The sequence below is a fragment of the Amblyomma mixtum genome, chromosome 3 (assembly GCF_055824585.1).
Source record: "Amblyomma mixtum isolate Tamu chromosome 3, ASM5582458v1, whole genome shotgun sequence".
NCBI lineage: Eukaryota > Metazoa > Arthropoda > Arachnida > Ixodida > Ixodidae > Amblyomma > Amblyomma mixtum.
In genome coordinates, this window is record NC_143014.1 from 66,527,459 (window position 1) to 66,545,447 (window position 17,989).

The following is a 17,989-nucleotide window of genomic DNA, read 5'->3' on the forward strand; positions in this document are numbered from 1 at the left end:
GAGTTTTCCAGTTTTCGTATGCCTCCAGGGACGCCTGGACCGGAATGCTGTTTAGCTCCCTCGTCACGGCCTGTTGAACCGCCTCTACCGATCCGTGATGTTTCCCCTTAAGCGTCGATTTTATTCTCGGGAATAGAAAAAAGTCTGGCGGGGCCAAGTCGGGGCTGTGGGGGGCCTGAGGCAGTGTTGCTGCCTTGTGCTGGGCAAAAAATCAGGGTCCTCATTCACATGATGAAGAAGGTCCTGGCAGATCACTTTCCGGTTGGCCTTTTGCTCCTCTGACAACACTCCCGGCACCAACTTCGCGCACACTTTCCTCATGGCTAAGTTTTCTGTCACAATCTCAAAAACTTGATTTTGAGGAAAGCTCAAATCATCAGCAATCGTTCTGATACTCATCCTACAATCACTGTTCAGCAAATGTATCACTCGCTACACATGTTCGGTGCTATTGCTGGTCGAAGGGCGTCCGGAGCGGTCGATGTCTTCCACTCTTTCCTGACCTTCTCGGAACCGCTTGTTTCTCTCCAAAAACACCTGATCTACCCATGGGAGCGTCACCGTAGGCCTCCTTAATAATGTCGCGAGTCTCTTTGCCCGTTTTACTAAGATTTACACAAAATTTGATCGCGTATCGCTGATCCTGTAAACGCTCCATGATTCTGCGTGACGAGACGTTTCGACAGGGGTTCACAGTACAAGCGACCTGCTCTCTTCAACGGCCGACAGCCGACTGCCGATTTTCCCCAGCATTCCCAATATCCCTCTTCAACGATCCTGTACGCACAGACCGCCTCTTGTCCGCCCGCTCGCTCAGTAAAAAACCAGTCCTACTACTTTCAGAACAGACCCTGTATATAGATGAACGATATAGGATTGCCCAAACTGAATTGGCGGTACCCGACGTAAGCCTTTTTGCTTGCCATCGCTGGGATTCTGTGTATCATCTGCGAGTACGCGCGCATGCACGCACATGCCGCCGGCATTTCTCTTAATGGGACTATAAATGCTTTCGCTTCAATTGAAAGGATAACGGCGCTGGTAAGAAAAATTTCCGCCGCAGAACTTCCAGCTTTTAGAAAGACAGGCTGCCAGCTCTCATTTCGCGCGTTTGCCTTCATAAAGAAACTGCGAGCAAACGTTTCCAGTTCATTACACAAGTATAAAGCTGCGTGTGCTCTCTTGGTGGAAATAATGTGCACTGTGTGTTTACCTTTCCTTTATCGGATACGTAAGGAGCAGTACAAAGAGGAGACTGCAGCTGCGCTGCGTTCAAACGCTCGTGACGTACAGCGACGCAGCCACCTTGGGGAAAGAGTCGCGCAAAGAAAAAAACATTTGCTTACGGGTCGCGCGGGCCCTACATGAACGCCGCTGCTTGCTTGCGCATACACTTACTAAACCTGGCATATCGGCTCCAGATGTCGCCGCTCCGCCGAGGCTGCCCTGAGCACCTTGCTGGTACGCCCACTTGGCCCACCCCCGCTTGCTTGCGTGCTTTTTCAGAGCGGGACCGAGCGAGGCGGCTCGACATGCATGCCGCTCGGACAAAAGTATGTCAAGATTGTTAACACGTGCGGCGCTAAAGCCTCGCACATTTATAAGGATTTGGGGGGGGGGGGGGGGGGTGTTATGCAGCTGCGAGCTTTTGTGTATTGTTCTGTGACACGTAACTTCGACACGTACCCTAGGACGCACTTCGAATCTAACAAATTTCAACTTAGGCGTCCCCTTTGAAATGCATGAAGTACGTAGAAGTGTTCTAATTAGACATTTGCATCGATAAGTTTGACGACATGTACAGCATTCGACAAAAACAGGTAGAAATGTAGTTACTGGTCTTCGCTCCATTTTAATAAATTCATGCCGGAGATTTAAAAGAAACACGCATATCTGAAGAATTTCCGAATTTTGCATTTTGTCACGCTTCGTAATTCAAACAATATCTCAATATCTTTCAATGCACCTGTTAGAAGCGTTAAAAATGGACAGCATTCATGTATAAAATCGCCCTGCACGTGAAGACGTAAGGACACTTACTTGAGATTTACATGTGCGATTTATGAAGAAATGGCGCAGTGTAGAAACATGTAAAATGTGAAACCTTCAACGCCCCGAGCGATCCCCCAGGCATCGTTTACAGAAACTTAATACAATATTCTCACGTAAATACATGATGCCAAAATCAGTTTCATTTTCTAAAAATTTGTCGACGTTTAGCATTGCGTCTTGGAAAGCACAGGGTGTAAATAGTAACTGACTGCGAAAACACTAGGATTCAAATTGAAGAACTTCTTTGCAGTGCAACTTTGAAGGAAATGGTTACAGCACCCACCGAGGAAGATGAAACGTATTGATTCCTGTGGTGCAGATATGACTCGGGAATTCCAGAGGTGTCAGTGGCGAGTTTTCTTTTTTTTTGTAGTATCGTCCCGTCTTCTTTGTAAGACTCCTCGAGCATAGAGTCAATTTCACTTGCTTTCGAGAACGATGATAATTATATAGAGATTAAAAAATGTATTTTGTGCCCTTCGCCGTGTGCTGGAAACTAGCAGCTATAGAAATCGGTTTGCTGTGTCGCGGCGTTTTCGAGTGGGAGATGCGGAAACTCTCTGCCTTGCTGTCGATACCAAGGAATGTTCAGACGGCCTCTAATGTACAGGGACTGTGCTGATGCTTCAACTGACAGCGCCTTAACGTAGGCTGCGGTCGCTTTTGCCGGAAACTACGCACGGAAATGTGGCCTGACTCATAACTAAAAAACAGCCTCCCTCGAATAAAAGCATGCCATACAAAACATTAGGTAGGTCGTAGAGTGTTGCAAAAACCGAGGCGAGTTGTCATAGCGAGAGACTGCGTGTCTGATTCTTCACCTTTGGCGAAAAAGTCAGCGTCCATCTCTTTAACTTAAGAATTTCTCTCAGTTATTCAGTTTTACAGAGCGCTATAGACCTGCGCTCTGTTTTCACGGTTGTTCGTCTGTCGAGAGGCTTTTTAGACAACAGGCCTCACTGAATAGTTCTTGCTTAAGCCGTTCTAAATGATCAGTAAGTTCTCCACGGAAGTAAGCGCTGTCAAAGCGGTTGCGTTATTTAAGCTTTAGCTAGGGCACCTCGTCAATATTCACGGGCTACAGAGGAAAATAACCTCTTTTATTTTTGAAGCCAACGCAACGAATAAAAATTAGTGGTTGCTTCTCAAAACAAAAAGTTACCTACTGATGGTTAACAACTACGTATTGCTTTTGGTTATCATTTCATTGGATAAATGGCAGTAACTTACACATAGTTGAAAAAATTTGACCTCATGCTCCCAAACTGCCAAACGGCACAAGAAAGGCCGATAACAAAATCCTGCAAACTACCACTCCTGGTGTGTTTAGAGCTGACAAAATCAAAAGATAAATGACGCCCGTAGGTGAAATGATAAAGTGGAACACGTAAGTTCTCCAAGAGTCTTCTTTATAAAACAATGACGCAATCTAAAATAAACAAAATTTCCATCCCGTCCACTTTGAATTGTCATCGAGACAAAAAAAAACACAATTCTGTACCATATCTTTTTTTGCGCAGCTCAAAATGTGTTACAATAAAACTGCAGTGCCTCAGAATCCTCTTTCATTCAACAGTAGCTCGTCATAACCTCAGAACCTAAAGCAAATAAACTAAGAATGTCCCTTGAATAGATTTTTAATTTGCTCTTCAATAAATGCAACAAGTCCGATCAAAGTAAGTTGAGCGGCATTCGAACAAAGCCGTTTGTCCAGTCCTATCTGTTAAGACAGGAGCCCTCGGGCTAAGACTGTCTTATGCCCTACATTGTCTTTGTCTTACTTTGTTCTCTACCGTACAGGTCGGCCGCCTTCACGTAGAAAGTAGCTGCAGAAAACGGCAAGTCATGAAGCGGTGGTCTTGCAGAGGTTCAAAGCTTTGTACATTCGGCTGGAAACCGTCAGCGGAAAATCTCCGCCGTTCTCATTACCAGGGCGCGTTCCGACTGCAGGCTATACACTGAATGGAAACCGCTCGGCTGCGTTGCAATGGCGTATCGATCAAGTGGGTCAATGCAGTTCAGCCGACAGCACCGCACGTTTCCTTTCCCGAAACCGCACTAAAGATTGTGCGTATGATTGAATCTATTCAAAAGAAATTGTCTTGAATAAAACCGGACCATTCACAACGCGAGACGGTAAAGGGCAGGGCCCTCGATGGTGCTTTAGGGAAGAAAAATAATGGATCGCTTGCTGTTCACCGATAACGGCCAACCAGGAATTCGCGAGATGTTTTATGGCAGACGAAAGAAAAGCGAAGGAAAGTTCAGCGCCCATTTTGCTTCTTTCATAAGTGTCTGGTAAGCTCGCACAGAGATGTGTGGGCGCTTGTGAGCACTCAACGGCAGTGACGCGATTGTCTGTTCTGGAACTACTGCTGCTTTGCACTGAGCGAATCTGACGTCGGCGATGAAAGCGAGTAATGTTCATGGAGCGAACTCCTGCGCAGAACATGTTTCATGAATACGCTCAAGCAGGATCGCAGGGCAAAGTGGTGCGCAATACAGCGGAAACTTGCTGCTGCATTGTGCTGCGTAATAATCAATAATCTGACTTTATGTAGGTATGAATAACTGCGCAACATGTAGGAAAGCTCCTGTAAATGGGAAGCTGCAAGAGGATTGAGCTTGAAAATTGCTCGGAAACAGTGCCTTGTCCACATGTCATGATGATAGCGATTCCATACTCTCTGCAACGTGCGTCGTAGACCTCAAAAATCTGAAGCGTCTCTTTCACATGCAAGCGAAAACCCTTGCGATTTTCTTCCGACGCACAGTAAAAATCTGATTCAAGCCGTCGCGGTGGCTTGAGCAGCCAGAGCGGCGAGGTTCTAACAAGTTGGAAATTTTTCGTCACGCCGCGATGCTCAATCGCTGAATTCGCTCAGTCGCTATCATGTGAACCAGCCTTAACAAAGCGAAAAAAAATGGCAAATTGAAGGATATTGGCTTACGGGTAAAATGCAAGTGCCTTGCTCCAGCCCGACTAAGTAAGCCCCACCGGGCCAGTGAGCAGGATTTACTTTAACACATTGGCAAAACACGATTTTCTTGCCTAAGAAAAACAAATAAAAATTGGAGGGGTCACTTAAGCTCCACCTTAAGGGTATGACACGATAGTGTTAATGAGTTAACGCCTGTGTATGCAGAATTGGGCATTCTGAACTTAATATTCATGTGTCCCTGGAAGCACTCATACTGCCACTGCCCTGCGATGGCCGAGCTGCCAACGGTGGATCTTTTGCGACCCAAGTTGCTCTTTCCAAGCAATCTCTCGCATCAATAAATAATTTACATGCCATCTGCCGGGTGGTTAGTTTGCCCACCAACAGGTGGGCGGGTTGGGATGACACCACAAGGTCACGTGACCTAGGTAGCCCTAGTATAGTTTGTTCTCCGGGAGCGGCCGCCTGCCCACGCCACCCTCTCACAACGCTGACGACGCCGGATTTTCTGCACAACGGAAGCCCTAACGGACACGCGTTAAAATGCGTAGGTGACTGCGGGGCCCTCAACATCATGCCTGTCAGATCGAGAGAAAATGCGTAGGATTTTTTAGGTCAAAAATAAGCAACAAATAAAAAAAACGCTGTTCAAGTGCCGCTTTCTGGGCGAAATGAGGCCGCATTCAGATTTTGCTGCGTTGTATTTGGATATTAACATACCTTTTAGTAAAGGGTATATCGCCATCAGAACCAATAAACCACGTAGCGCGGTCCGATAATACGTATGCGCGCAGACCGTCACGACAGGCTCGCTGCAGGCGCACCTGCCCTATCGGAACTATTTGGCATGCACACTGGTGGCTCGCGGTAGCACAGGCCAACATACTGACCGTTCAAACAGCTTAAAAACTTGGTTACCTGCCTTTGGATTCTCCGTAGGGCGAAAGGTCACTTGGCGGATGGCAGGCGCTGCTGGATAGTTTACCTACGCTCTTGTTGAATTGATGACATGTTAAACCCAAAATAAAGCATAAAGACGACTTTTAAAGATACATTGAGATGATAGAGCCAGTAATTCCACATACAAACGTCTGAGTAAAGCATTGCTGAAGCGTCGTCTTGTGTTCGTCGATGATGTACCCTCGCTGTGGGCCTCAGTTTTTTTTTTTTACCCTAGCCCTTCATTGTCCCGGCGGAAGAGTAAGGAGGGGAAGAGTTTGAACCATCAAAATGGTGCGTGCATACCATGGAAAACATCTTCTTGGCTTTGAGTGACTGGCAGATTTGTGTGTGTGTGTGCGTATGAATGTGCAGCTCTACTTTATTTTTGTCATTTCTTTTTATTTTTATTCTGCTCACTTCAAGCCAACCTTCCTTCGAAGAACCACATTTTGTGCTAAACATGCCCTTATTCATCTTGCAGCTCACACGAGCACAAACAGTGTTCAAGAAATGAGGTCATTTAGAATGAGACTCATCCTGCATTCATTTCTCTATTGTGCGCCTGTATGTGTATGGGGGGGAGGCTGTCACCTTTCGTGCCCAAATATTCTGTCCAAAAATGGCATATATGCGGTTTGCGTGTGTTAGGCGCATGGCAGATATGCCTACCCTAACCTAACCTAATCCAAACCAACCTAACCTAACCCAATCTAACCTAACCCAGCCAAACCCAACCAACCCAACCTAGCCTAATCTGACCCAACCCAACCTAACTTAGCCTATACCAACCTGACCTAAAGTAACCTAACCTACCCAACTTAACCTAACCTAACCAAACATTATCCAACCTAAACTAAACCAACCTAGCCCTGCCTTACCTAACTTAACCTAACCGAACCTAACCTAACCCAACCGAACCCAACTTAACCTAACCAAACCTAACCTAACCAAACCTAACCTAACATAACCCAACGTAACCTAATATATCATAACTTGACCCAACTTGACCTAACACCACCTAACCTAGCCCAACATAACCCAATCTAATCTAAAATACGCATTAATCCATATGTTCATATGTTAATTCGCCATACATTAATTCATACGCTTATGCTGATCATACTACAGAGGAAAGAAGTGCTGATAATATGTACTTCAAAAGACTTAACTGGTGGGCTAGTCGGTAATCTGATGTTATGTTCAGCTCAGTTGGCACAAGGAATGGGACAATGGTAAGAAAACAAACACGGGTTCCCTTGTTCATCTTTCTGTTGTCCTGTCCATTGCGCTGAGGTAAGTATGATAATTGGTACTGTGCACAGTATAAAGGGCTGATGTGTTCATTGTCCGCAAACGCAGCTTGTATGATTGAAAGCAGAAGTGAAAGAAAGGGCATATCATACGAGTAAGTTGCCGTTTTGCTATGGCTGGCTTTATAAATAAATAAAAAAACAACCGCTAACTGCATGCAAGCATAGCCTTTTGAACAGAGGCACTCTTCATACGTTTCATTCAATGCGAGTCATTTCCAGTAAGGTTTGGGTAGCCTTTAAGTATATATTTTTATTCTACTTGGGTGCATTTTCATTTTTATATTTGCTAGATGATCTGCAAACACTAATCAACAGTGGAGAGTTGTTTTGCACTCTGAAATGTTTTCAACACGCGTGTCTAATCCAGCCCCATGTGCCCTGCACTTTGTACCATACCACGACTGGATGTGCCAAAAACATGTGCAGAATTTAAATTGTTTCACCATAAATATTTTGAGGCGGCTGAAGTTGTATTTGTTACCTCTAATGTAATGCTTTTTGACCCAGTGCATAATTCTTTCATGAGACCTGTTATGGTGATTTTTCTCATATATAGAGACATGACGTCTTGCAGGAGCAGCTACCTGCTCATAGTCATTCTTTTCAGAAAAAGCGCTCGAGTTCTCTGGAGTACGCCTATGTAGTGCTGAGGGATTTTTTCATTACATTTTTAAGGCAATATATCAGTGAATCATGGAGCAAGCGTAGCCATGGGGAAACCTATAACCTAAACGGCCAGAACACAACACCGCGTTGGTTGTTAGCATACCACCTATGACATCGACTGGCGTGCAGGCGTTCAAGGTGCAGAGTTATAGTTCTTTCTTGATGGGTTGAATTTTGCCTTCACGCCTGGTCTCTCTCTCTTGCATACATCTTGCGCTTTCAGTAGGTCATTGAGGGCTGACAGTGGTGATATATATATATATATATATATATATATATATATATATATATATATATATATATATCCATATATATATATATATATAGCAAACAAGGGAAGGGGAATGAGGAGCTCGTTATAAATACGAGAGAAGCCAACAGCCACAGAAACCAAGGGGCACAGGGGATGTTTTAATTTTATTTATTTATTTCGTGCTGTCGTTCGATTTAGATTATTGCTGAATATATTATCGCTTAAACCTAATTGATTAGAAAAGCAGAAGAAAAACAACCACATGCCGCCGGTGGAATCCGAACCCACGACCTCCGGACGCGTAATTCGGAGGTCGTGGGTTCGGATCCCACCGGCGGCATGTGGTTGTTTTTTCTTCTGCTTTTCTAATCAATTAGGTTTAAGCGATAATATATTCAGCAATAATCTAAATCGAACGACAGCACGAAATAAATAAATTAAATTAAAAAATCCCCTGTGCCCCTTGGTTTCTGTGGCTGTTGGCTTCTCTCGTATTTATAACGAGCCCCTCATTCCCCTTCCCTTGTTTGCTTAATTGCTTAGTGAGGGTCTCGGTTCTGGCAGCCTTGACGCCATAGGAAGCATAAGAGGGTTCTCACACAGCTTCCCCCCTCGCCGTTCGATGACGTTCTACGTCACATCAGCGGTAACTCAGGACGTGCTACGTCCGCCGCTTAAGAGCGTCGGTGGCGCTGATGAACACTCTCAAGGTTAGGTTATTTGTAAATATAAATACCCCCGAAAGCAGAAGATGAGAGCCGTCGCCGTAGCTCAGCGGTAGAGCACCGGACGAGTAATTCGGAGGTCGTGGGTTCGGATCCCACCGGCGACATGTGGTTGCTTTTTCTTCTGCTTTTCTAATCAATTACGTTTAAGCGATAATATATTCAGCAATGATCTAAATCGAACGACAGCACGAAATAAATAAATAAAATTAAAAAATCCCATGTGCCCCTTGGTTTCTGTGTTCTGTGGCGGTTGGCTTCTCTCGTATCTATATATATATATATGGCTTTTGTGGCTATATATATATGTAGCTGTTGGCTTCTGTCTCTCTCTCATATATATATATAAGAGAGAGAGAAGCCACAGGAACCAAGGAACACGGGGAATTTTTTTATATTTATTTATGTTGTGTTGATCAATGGAGAATATTACTGAATATTTTATCGCTTAAAGATAATTGATTAGAAAAGCAGAAGAAAAACAATCATAAGCCACCGTTGTTAACCGATCCTACGACCTCCAATCGACTATTCTATAACATTATTCACTGTCTGAGTTGGCCGCAAAAGCCCAGGCTGGGGGCTTCTCTCCGGGCCAGAAGACTCTGCACAAAGAGAGATGGGTGGGGGCAGCCCACCCTGACAAAAGCCTCCTCGGCCAATCCTTGGACGGGAGTCATTGAATGCGATCGCCTCTTGTTGAGCGTCATGGTTGCCGGCATAGGCGCGCGCGCAATTGACGTCAAATGAATAAGACCTATGTTGTACCATTGTACTTTTTCGGCAGCTTTCTCGGAGACATCTTGCAGTCAACTGGCGTCATTCCTGAGTTTACTTAGAAGGGAAACCTTGACTCTTTGTTTTTTCCGCAAATGGTCCACTTTCGCTATAACGATGCCAGGGAGTTGAGGGAAGCCGGCCCGGCCAAAGTGCTTCGCCTGGCGGCTGATGTAGGGGTCCTCGACTGAAAAAAAGGTTTATAGGGCTCCAAAAGGACTGCGAAGTCGCAACTACAGATTTGGCTTCCGGAAAAAGAATGCGATGTAGAGTGGCCATCATGAATCCCTTCGTAATAGTTTCCTGGGTTTACATTCTGGAAAAATTAAGAGTAACGTTGGCTTCGGCTATCCGGAGTAGGTGCGCCCGATAAATCTTCAGAGAGACCTGCAAGGCAGTACTTGTCAGCGCTACTCGAGGACCATTGAGAATCAGCCCACGTGTTCTCGCTTGAGGTCGGTGTTTGTGGGGGCCACGTGCGACTCCCACTCCTGCATTTTAGCACGTAGCCTGTGAATGCGATGCGCAAATAAATAAAGCAAGAATAAGTTGCATGAACAAATTTCGATTCCTTGGCCAGAAAGATAATACTGTTCTAGCTGGAGCGATATTTTATCCTCCAGTGTTGTGTTATAAATCACTGAATAAAAAGAAACAAGAATTATTGAGGAAACAATGTAGTGTGCGTAATTTCCAGAGGCTGATCACTGACAGTTTAATTACACATATTACATTTCAGTTTACATATGATTTCTCATCAAGGAAATGATGGCGTATTGCAAGTGTACACCGTTTAGCCATTCACTAACGAGAGGGTATAAATCTCAGAATGTGTTTAACGTAGAGACGCTTAAAACACAAAGAACGAAAAACGCGGAAGCCTGCATTTCTTCTTGTTCTTTGTTGTGGCTGCCGTTTTCGCTATTTCTGTTATGAAGCTCAGCCAGAACCAACTAGGAGATGGATCCAAGCTGACTGGTGCAAAATAGATTAATCCAGAAACATAGGCTGCTCAGTCTGCAAAACATGTGGTAAAAACTCATACAATATTTTCAACTGCACTAACAGCCGATGAGTGTTACTGAAGAGGGCGGCAATTATTATTGCAATAAAAACAAAAAATGAAAACGTGAACGCCTTCTGATTATAGTAATGGGGCCTCGAAAAGGAGCGTAGGAAGGCATTGAAAAGGGGTATGAAATAAAGTGTGAGCAGGTGTAAAGACCATATCTGAAACTTGTTACTTTTTATGACATAGCAATTCAGCTAAAATTATTTTCGGAGAAAGCAAACGTAGCAGGGGACGGCAGAAAGTTAGGTGGGCGGATGAGATTAAGAAGTTTGCGGGGATACAGTGGCGGCAACTGACAAAGGACAGGGTTAATTGGACAGACATGGGAGAGGCCTTTGCCCTGCAGTGGGTGTAGTCAGGCTGATGATGATGATGATGATTTTCGGATATGTTGTACAAGTGGCAGTTTTTTAGTTTATGTCTGCATTAGTATTTTTTTTTATTATAGGGCACATTTTTTCTGAGTGTATACATATTGGATTAAGGTAAATTTATCTGAGGCAGGTACTTCTCACTTTGACGCTCGCTACATATATAGTGAGCCTCATTATATGTGTTGTTGTCGTGTTTCATAACCAATATCCTGTATTTGTACCTTTGAACGTATGCGACAGCATGTGATTTAGATTCAGAGATGTAGCGCTTTGGCCAGAGCCAACTCCTGCAGGCAGACCCACTGTAAGTAAGAGAAGATACATCCGTCTTTCAGCTTTTCTTGCTATGGAAACACAAGCACACGTGGGTCTCAAAGAGATATGAAGCCCGTGTCGACGAGCCGCTGCTCTGCAACTCCCTCCACCGCCAAATCAACGATCCATCGTACACGCAGAAAAATAAAGTAGAAAACAGCGAGCCTTCCTTTGTCCGTGCCTCCTACGAGCGGTTGAGATGACGTACAGAGAGTCTCATATTTAAGTCATCGCTACCTTTTTGTTGTGCAACATGTATAATCAAATGTGAGACAGTACGTATCCCGTTCGTTGCACCCATCCCAGGTGTAGACATATGAAAGTGTTTGCTTTTATGCGCTCATTGCCTCACGGACTGAAAGAGAATCGATATGAAGACTGAAGCAATCAGAGCGGCATCCAAATTGTACAGCCGGCCAACAAGTCCTAAACTTTTTTTTCTGAGTGACGGGGCAATCTTAGAGATGGTTTTCTTCTTTATTTCATGTTACACTTACACTTGGGCAGCGCATGTAATACAAAGGCAAGTTAACCGCTGGTCCTTAAGGGTAACGCAGTGGATTCCAAGTGAAGGAAAACGTAGCAGGGGACGGCAGAAAATTAGGTGGGCAGATGAGACTAAGAAGTTTGCTGGGATACGGTGGCCGCAGCTGGCAAAGGAGGGAATTAATTAGAGAGCCATGGGCGAAGCATTTGCCCTGCAGTGGGCTTAGTGGGGCTGATGATGATGATGACAGACATAAAATTTAACATTTTTTCCTTACATTCTTAAATTATGTTCTGTTCAAATGCATACGAAACTTCAATTGAAATGGGCAGCGCTTTTGAACAAACAAAAAATTTTATCTGTGTACCTTCAGCTGAAGTACACAACTAGCCTGATTCATGTTTCCGGGAACATGCCGGTCTAACTAAGTATATATTCATAAAGTGGTTGTAAACGAATATCTCGCTGTGAAGAATAAAAGTACGGCATATGCATGTTGGCGTTTCATTCCGGCCTGACTCTACACACAAGGAGTGATCACCGTCGTCATAATCATCATCAGGCTGACTACGCCCACTGCAGGGCAAAGGCCTCTCCCATGTCTCTCCAATTAACCCGGTCCTTCGCCAGTTGCGGCCACTGTATCCCCGCAAACTTCTTAATCTCATCCGGCCACCTAACTTCCTGCCGCCGCCTGCTACGCTTGCCTTCGATTAGAATTCACTCCGTTACCCTTAACTTGCCTTCGCATTACATGCCCTGCCCAAGCCCACTTCTTCCTCTAGATTCGACTAGGATGTCATTAACCCGCGTTTGTTCTCCCACCCGCGCCGCCCGCTTCCGATCTCTTAACATTACACCTATAATTTTTTTTTTCCATTGCTCGCTGCGTTGTCCTTAACTTAAGCTGAACCCTCTTTGTTAGCCTCCACGTTTCTGCCCCATAGGTGAGTACCAGTAAAAAAGTTTGTTCATATCTATTTCGCTTCTGCCAATCTTGATCATGAGCGAGGGTCAGACAATGAACAACTCTGTCGGGATATGACTGGGTTACTTGAAAATGCTTTACAACTGGCGACAAAGCCAACTAGCTCATTCCCACTGTCCGTTACACTAGTAACATCCTAGAATTGAAGCGTTTGTCAAAAATGTAATCCGGGCGAAAGCAGTTGTAGGTGGAGGGGGCTGGGGGGAGGGGGCGTTTCCCCTTCTGGAGAAATATTGGAGGAGTGACAGCCCCCTTGCCCCCCCCCCCCCCCCCTGTTTCGGGTTCCTGGGTTGGCTTGAGATGCAGGTTGCTCTTCCCGAGCAGCTTCTCACGATTATATATATATATATATATATATATATATATATATATATAGCGAAGTATACGCTTCGTTAAAGGAAACATATTTATTCCTTTAACGAAGCGTATACTTCGCTACATTCTCGTGTAAGCAGTCAAGAACCTTATGATTTCGAAACCTATATATATATATATATATATATATATATATATATATATATATATATATATATATATATATATATATATATATATATATCAGATAAAGTCACCACAAATTGAAAAATATTACAGGATTTAATTCATGACGTTTTATCTGAAAGACCAGCTTTTTTCACGCTCAAAAAAGGCTAGTTCTCCAGCTGAAACGTCGTGAATTAAATCCTGTTGTGTTTTGCAGTTTCTGGTGACTTTATCTGATATTGATCAACCAGCTGCCAAGAAGTCACCTTTGATATATATATATATATATATATATATATATATATATATATATATATATATAAAATCGCAATCGCGAAATCTGGGAAAAAATTAACAAGTAAAAGGTTCATCTCGTCAGAGACGCATTTTTATTTTATTTATAGAAGGTGCACCGTGCATTCCTCCGATTTTCATAGACCTTTCAAACCTAGGCTTCGCCAAATTACTTGCTGGACTGCTGTGTGTCCCCTGGCGCTGCCGTTTGTACCCTACTTACGAGAAGCGCACGCAGCAGCCATGTACGCAATAAGGCGAATGCAGGTTGGAAATGTCTCTAACAAGACCTGTTAGCGGCTCACTTTACCACATTCTGGCCGATGCCTATGCATCGCTTTATTGAGCGATCGGTGAAGTGATCGCTTTATTAAGGTACCAGTTCATCACTTCTTTTTGACACCAGAGCAAAATAACACAGGTGGCACGGGGTAACAGCGTGTCCCCTCCCAGACAGAATTCTATACCCTTTTTAACCGCACAGGCACAACAACGGGCTGCTCCTCGATCGAGAGTACCGAGCGCTGGAGCCTACTTAAGACGTGCACAGGCACCCAGAGCGGCATCCCTCTCTCCGGTGTGTTCGCCGGTCTATTTCGCACGGGTTCCCCTCAGCCGATGGAAATAGGTGATGTCGGAAGGGGTGCGGCGTGGGTTCACAGCTGCTGCTTGCTCTTTGCGTCGCCGCCACCGACAGAGAGAGCGTGGTGGAGGTAAAACAACGCAAGACTCTGTCAGCGTGAGGATATAGTCGCACACGGGACGACCGGCCCCTATGGAGCGACCCCGTTAGGCAACGCTGGTGCTCATCTTACATCGACAGTGGAAACCGCCTTCCGTTTTTATCTCAGCTTGTTTAGAGGAAGGCGTCTGACTGGCAGCCCATGGCCTCTTCCGTTTGATTAAACACTTCCTTCGCATTAGAAGTCGTCGGCGTGGTAGCAGGCATACCGTTCAAGTGCGAGCGTGCGCTTTTTGTTGATAGCGAGCAGTTTTCAACGAACTTCGGCTTAGGAGAGGTTCCGCAGTACCACTTCGCACTGTATTTGCCTCGATACCACTGTTGCATGGGAGAAGTGTAATAACAGAGGAAGTGCAGGCAGTCTGGATTGCACTAAGCGTTTTAACCAGTTATTACAGCTGTGAAACGTTTACTGAGCACGCGGGTCTCAAAACAAAATAAAAAAGAACTTGCTCGCATCTTGGGCGTACAGCTAGAAAAAACGACCGGCGCACTGCGGTGTTCCCAAAGCAAAGAGATAGCTTCAAATCTTCATTTCAGGCCATGGTGGCGCACCAATCCACTTGTTCATTCTCGCGTGCTCCATGAACTTTGGCACTAAGTGACAGAGAGATGCATGAAAGTTTGCGTTTTTTCCTTGTCTACCATAAATTCCGGTGTCCAGCCCACTGGTTAAATATGCTTGAAAGTTAAAATTTGGGGTTTTGAGGACCATCTATAGGAACGCACTATGCAGCAGTTTTTTAAATATCGTCCGATATAGCACGAAATTTAGGATGCGATTTGATGTACAGGGTGCGAACAATGTATAGAAAGCGGACTATATTCCAGGTGTGGACTTTATACCGGTCATTACGGTACTTCGCGCGCCCTGTTCGTGAATGTTTGCTCAGCTTAGATGTGCTAAATAATGTGACTAAGGCACGAATTTCGCCGAACGCTGTCAGCAGAGTGCTAAGAAATAAAATTCGTCTATTTTGATCAAACTCAATAAAAATGAAGATCAAGACTACCTCAAAGTAGTTGACAGAAAAAAGAACGCAGTGAAGCTCACTCCAGTTCGTTCCACAACATAAGACCCGAAATATAGCAGCGCAAGTATTAAGCAAAATATCAATCGGCGTGCCTTTCAAAGGCTAGCAAAAAATACTGCAGTGCAGAGAAAGCTTTTACGCTAATCTTTGGCAGTCCCACCAAGGCTGGCAGTTTGTACAGTTCTTCCTGGCAGTCCTCACATCACGGCAGTGATTTGGTTACTGCCAGGGGAATTCAATGCCACATTATGAATGCCACATTAGCTTACGTCACACCATGAAGCATTTAAAATGAACCCTACTTCATTCTTCCTTTTATTGTGAACAAGGCTCCTGTAGCGGAGCTGAAACGTCTCTTTTTGTTTGTGTCTAACGATTAGTCGGCGCTTGTTATTTCCCGCCATACGGGCTTTCTTAACGACAATCTTAAAGAAGAAAGCGTGGCAGTATTTAGCTTACCTGCAATGGTGTCTACAATCGTGTCTAACGGTCTTCTTGCGATTTTCCCGCCAAAACTCTGGTTGGAACCGGTTCTATTGCCTTTACATGGTATGCATGAGTTAACACCTTCTATAATCGACCGCCGCGATGGCTCAGTGGTTATGGTGCTCGGCTGCTGACCCGAAAGACGCGGGTGCGATCCCGGCCGCAGCGGTCTAATTTCGATGGAGGCGAAATTCTAGAGGCCCATTTACTGTGCGATGTCAGTACATGTTAATAAACCCCAGGTGGTCGAAATTTCCAAAGCCCTTCATACGGCGTCTCTCATAGCCTGAGTCGCTTTGGGACGTTAGACCCCATAATCCAAGCCAACCAAGCTTATATATAATGCTCATCTTCCACTGTATTATAATACGGGATTAAACTAATCTGGTCTACTAATCAATCAACTAATTCCCACTAATCCACCTTAATCTATTTCCTGAGGTATGCCTGCTTCCAAAATTTTGGGGTCCTTTAGAATTTTGGGGGGCTGGACCAATTCCAAATTATGAGAGTCCTCACATTTTCAAATTTAGCGGTGCCCTATGATTGGTCCACTGGTAGTCATGTAATGTTGATGACGTCACGATCTCTAAATCGCATTCATATATAGTGGGGAATCATCGTGCCTCTAATGACGCAGTAATGCAGCCTTTAAGCGATACACACTACTTCCCTGGCAGGTGGCAGTTCCAAACCCAACCACCGATGGGGTTTCTTAGACCCAGATTGCTCTTCCTGAGCACACGTAAGGCTAAAGGGCCCGAAGTACCAAAACTAACGCCGTCCTCTGACCTCTGCCGCATTCCCGCTCCCCTGCTGTTCTCCGGGAGAGGTGATCTTTCGATTGTTCGATGTGCCGCGCTCACTTGTTAGCGCATGATTTTTTTTCTCCCCACAGCAGACGCAGACGCCATTCTCTGGTATGCTTCATTTTATTTTTCTGCGACGAAGTTTTGGCGGAAAGTGTTTCCCCAGCGTTGACGACTTTTACGTCTTGCGGCAATGCCGAGCTTGTGTTATGCTTATGTATGAAACAGCCGGGAAGACAAAGGAAACACTTTTGGTTATTCAATCCGGAAAATACAACGCGCCTCGCCGAAAGGTTTGGCTGCACAGTATCGGCCGGGCCAACTTCGATGATGCGCTGGATTCACGCCTTTGTGAGCTAAGTGACAGTTTTTCACTACACTGTCGTGTTTTTTTTTTAGAGATTTGGTGTGAAACGCGAGCGACTGCAGTCTTTCTTCGCAATGAATGACGTTCGGCATGGTTGTAGTCAGACTCGTTCGCTCGCGGGCTACAAAAGCTGCATCGTGTTGTCTGAGCCTCGCCGTTCACGCTGCTAGCTCTGCAGGTCAGCCACTGACGCTGCGGGCATTGGCTGGCACATTTGCTTGGTTGTATTTGGATTCCTTCGTGGGTCGAGTTGAAAATTACGCTTCATGTTGTTTGCAGCCCGCCGTTAACGCTGCTCTCTTTCCAGGTTTATAGCGTGGATTTTGCGCTCCTTGCTGGACGTTTTTTGCAGCGTGAGCTACCTTGTCCACAGTCTCGCTGTTTCGCGTGCTCTGTTGCTCGACCATACGGCGCATGCATGAGGAGCCAGTGTCGTCACTACGCACAGCTGCTGTGCCTCGCCGCGCGTGCTCGCCACTGCAGGCTAATGCGCATGCTCGAGGAGATTGTGCCGCTTGTATAAATGTGGAGGGATACACAGCTACTGCGTCGTGTTCCATAGAGGAAAAATGCCAATGGCAATGAGCACAATGAATGCCGACGGCCTATGGCTTCAGCGCCGCGTTTATAGCACAACGTTGTCAATGCCTGCAGCCCCCATTTTTCTCTCTCATCCCCCCACGTACCTATAAGCACTATTCAGGCGTCCACTGACCCAGGGAGCCATTATGCGCACTTCCTTTCCTTAAAATGATCGCAGCAAAAAACGTTGTCAACGCCAACGCCAATGATCACAACGAACACCGAGGGCCTATGGCTTCACTAACGAGGGGAACAAGAGAAACCATAAGAAATAAATAAACGCTTC

At 45.1% G+C, this 17,989-nt stretch overlaps 1 non-coding gene across 1 annotated transcript; it reads left to right on the plus strand.

Moving 5' to 3' along the window:
* The first annotated feature begins 8,928 nt into the window (after positions 1–8,928).
* Positions 8,929–9,000, plus strand: TRNAT-AGU (transfer RNA threonine (anticodon AGU)). The gene has a single exon. It is a non-coding gene; the product is annotated as a tRNA-Thr (tRNA).
* Positions 9,001–17,989: the final 8,989 nt, after the last annotated feature.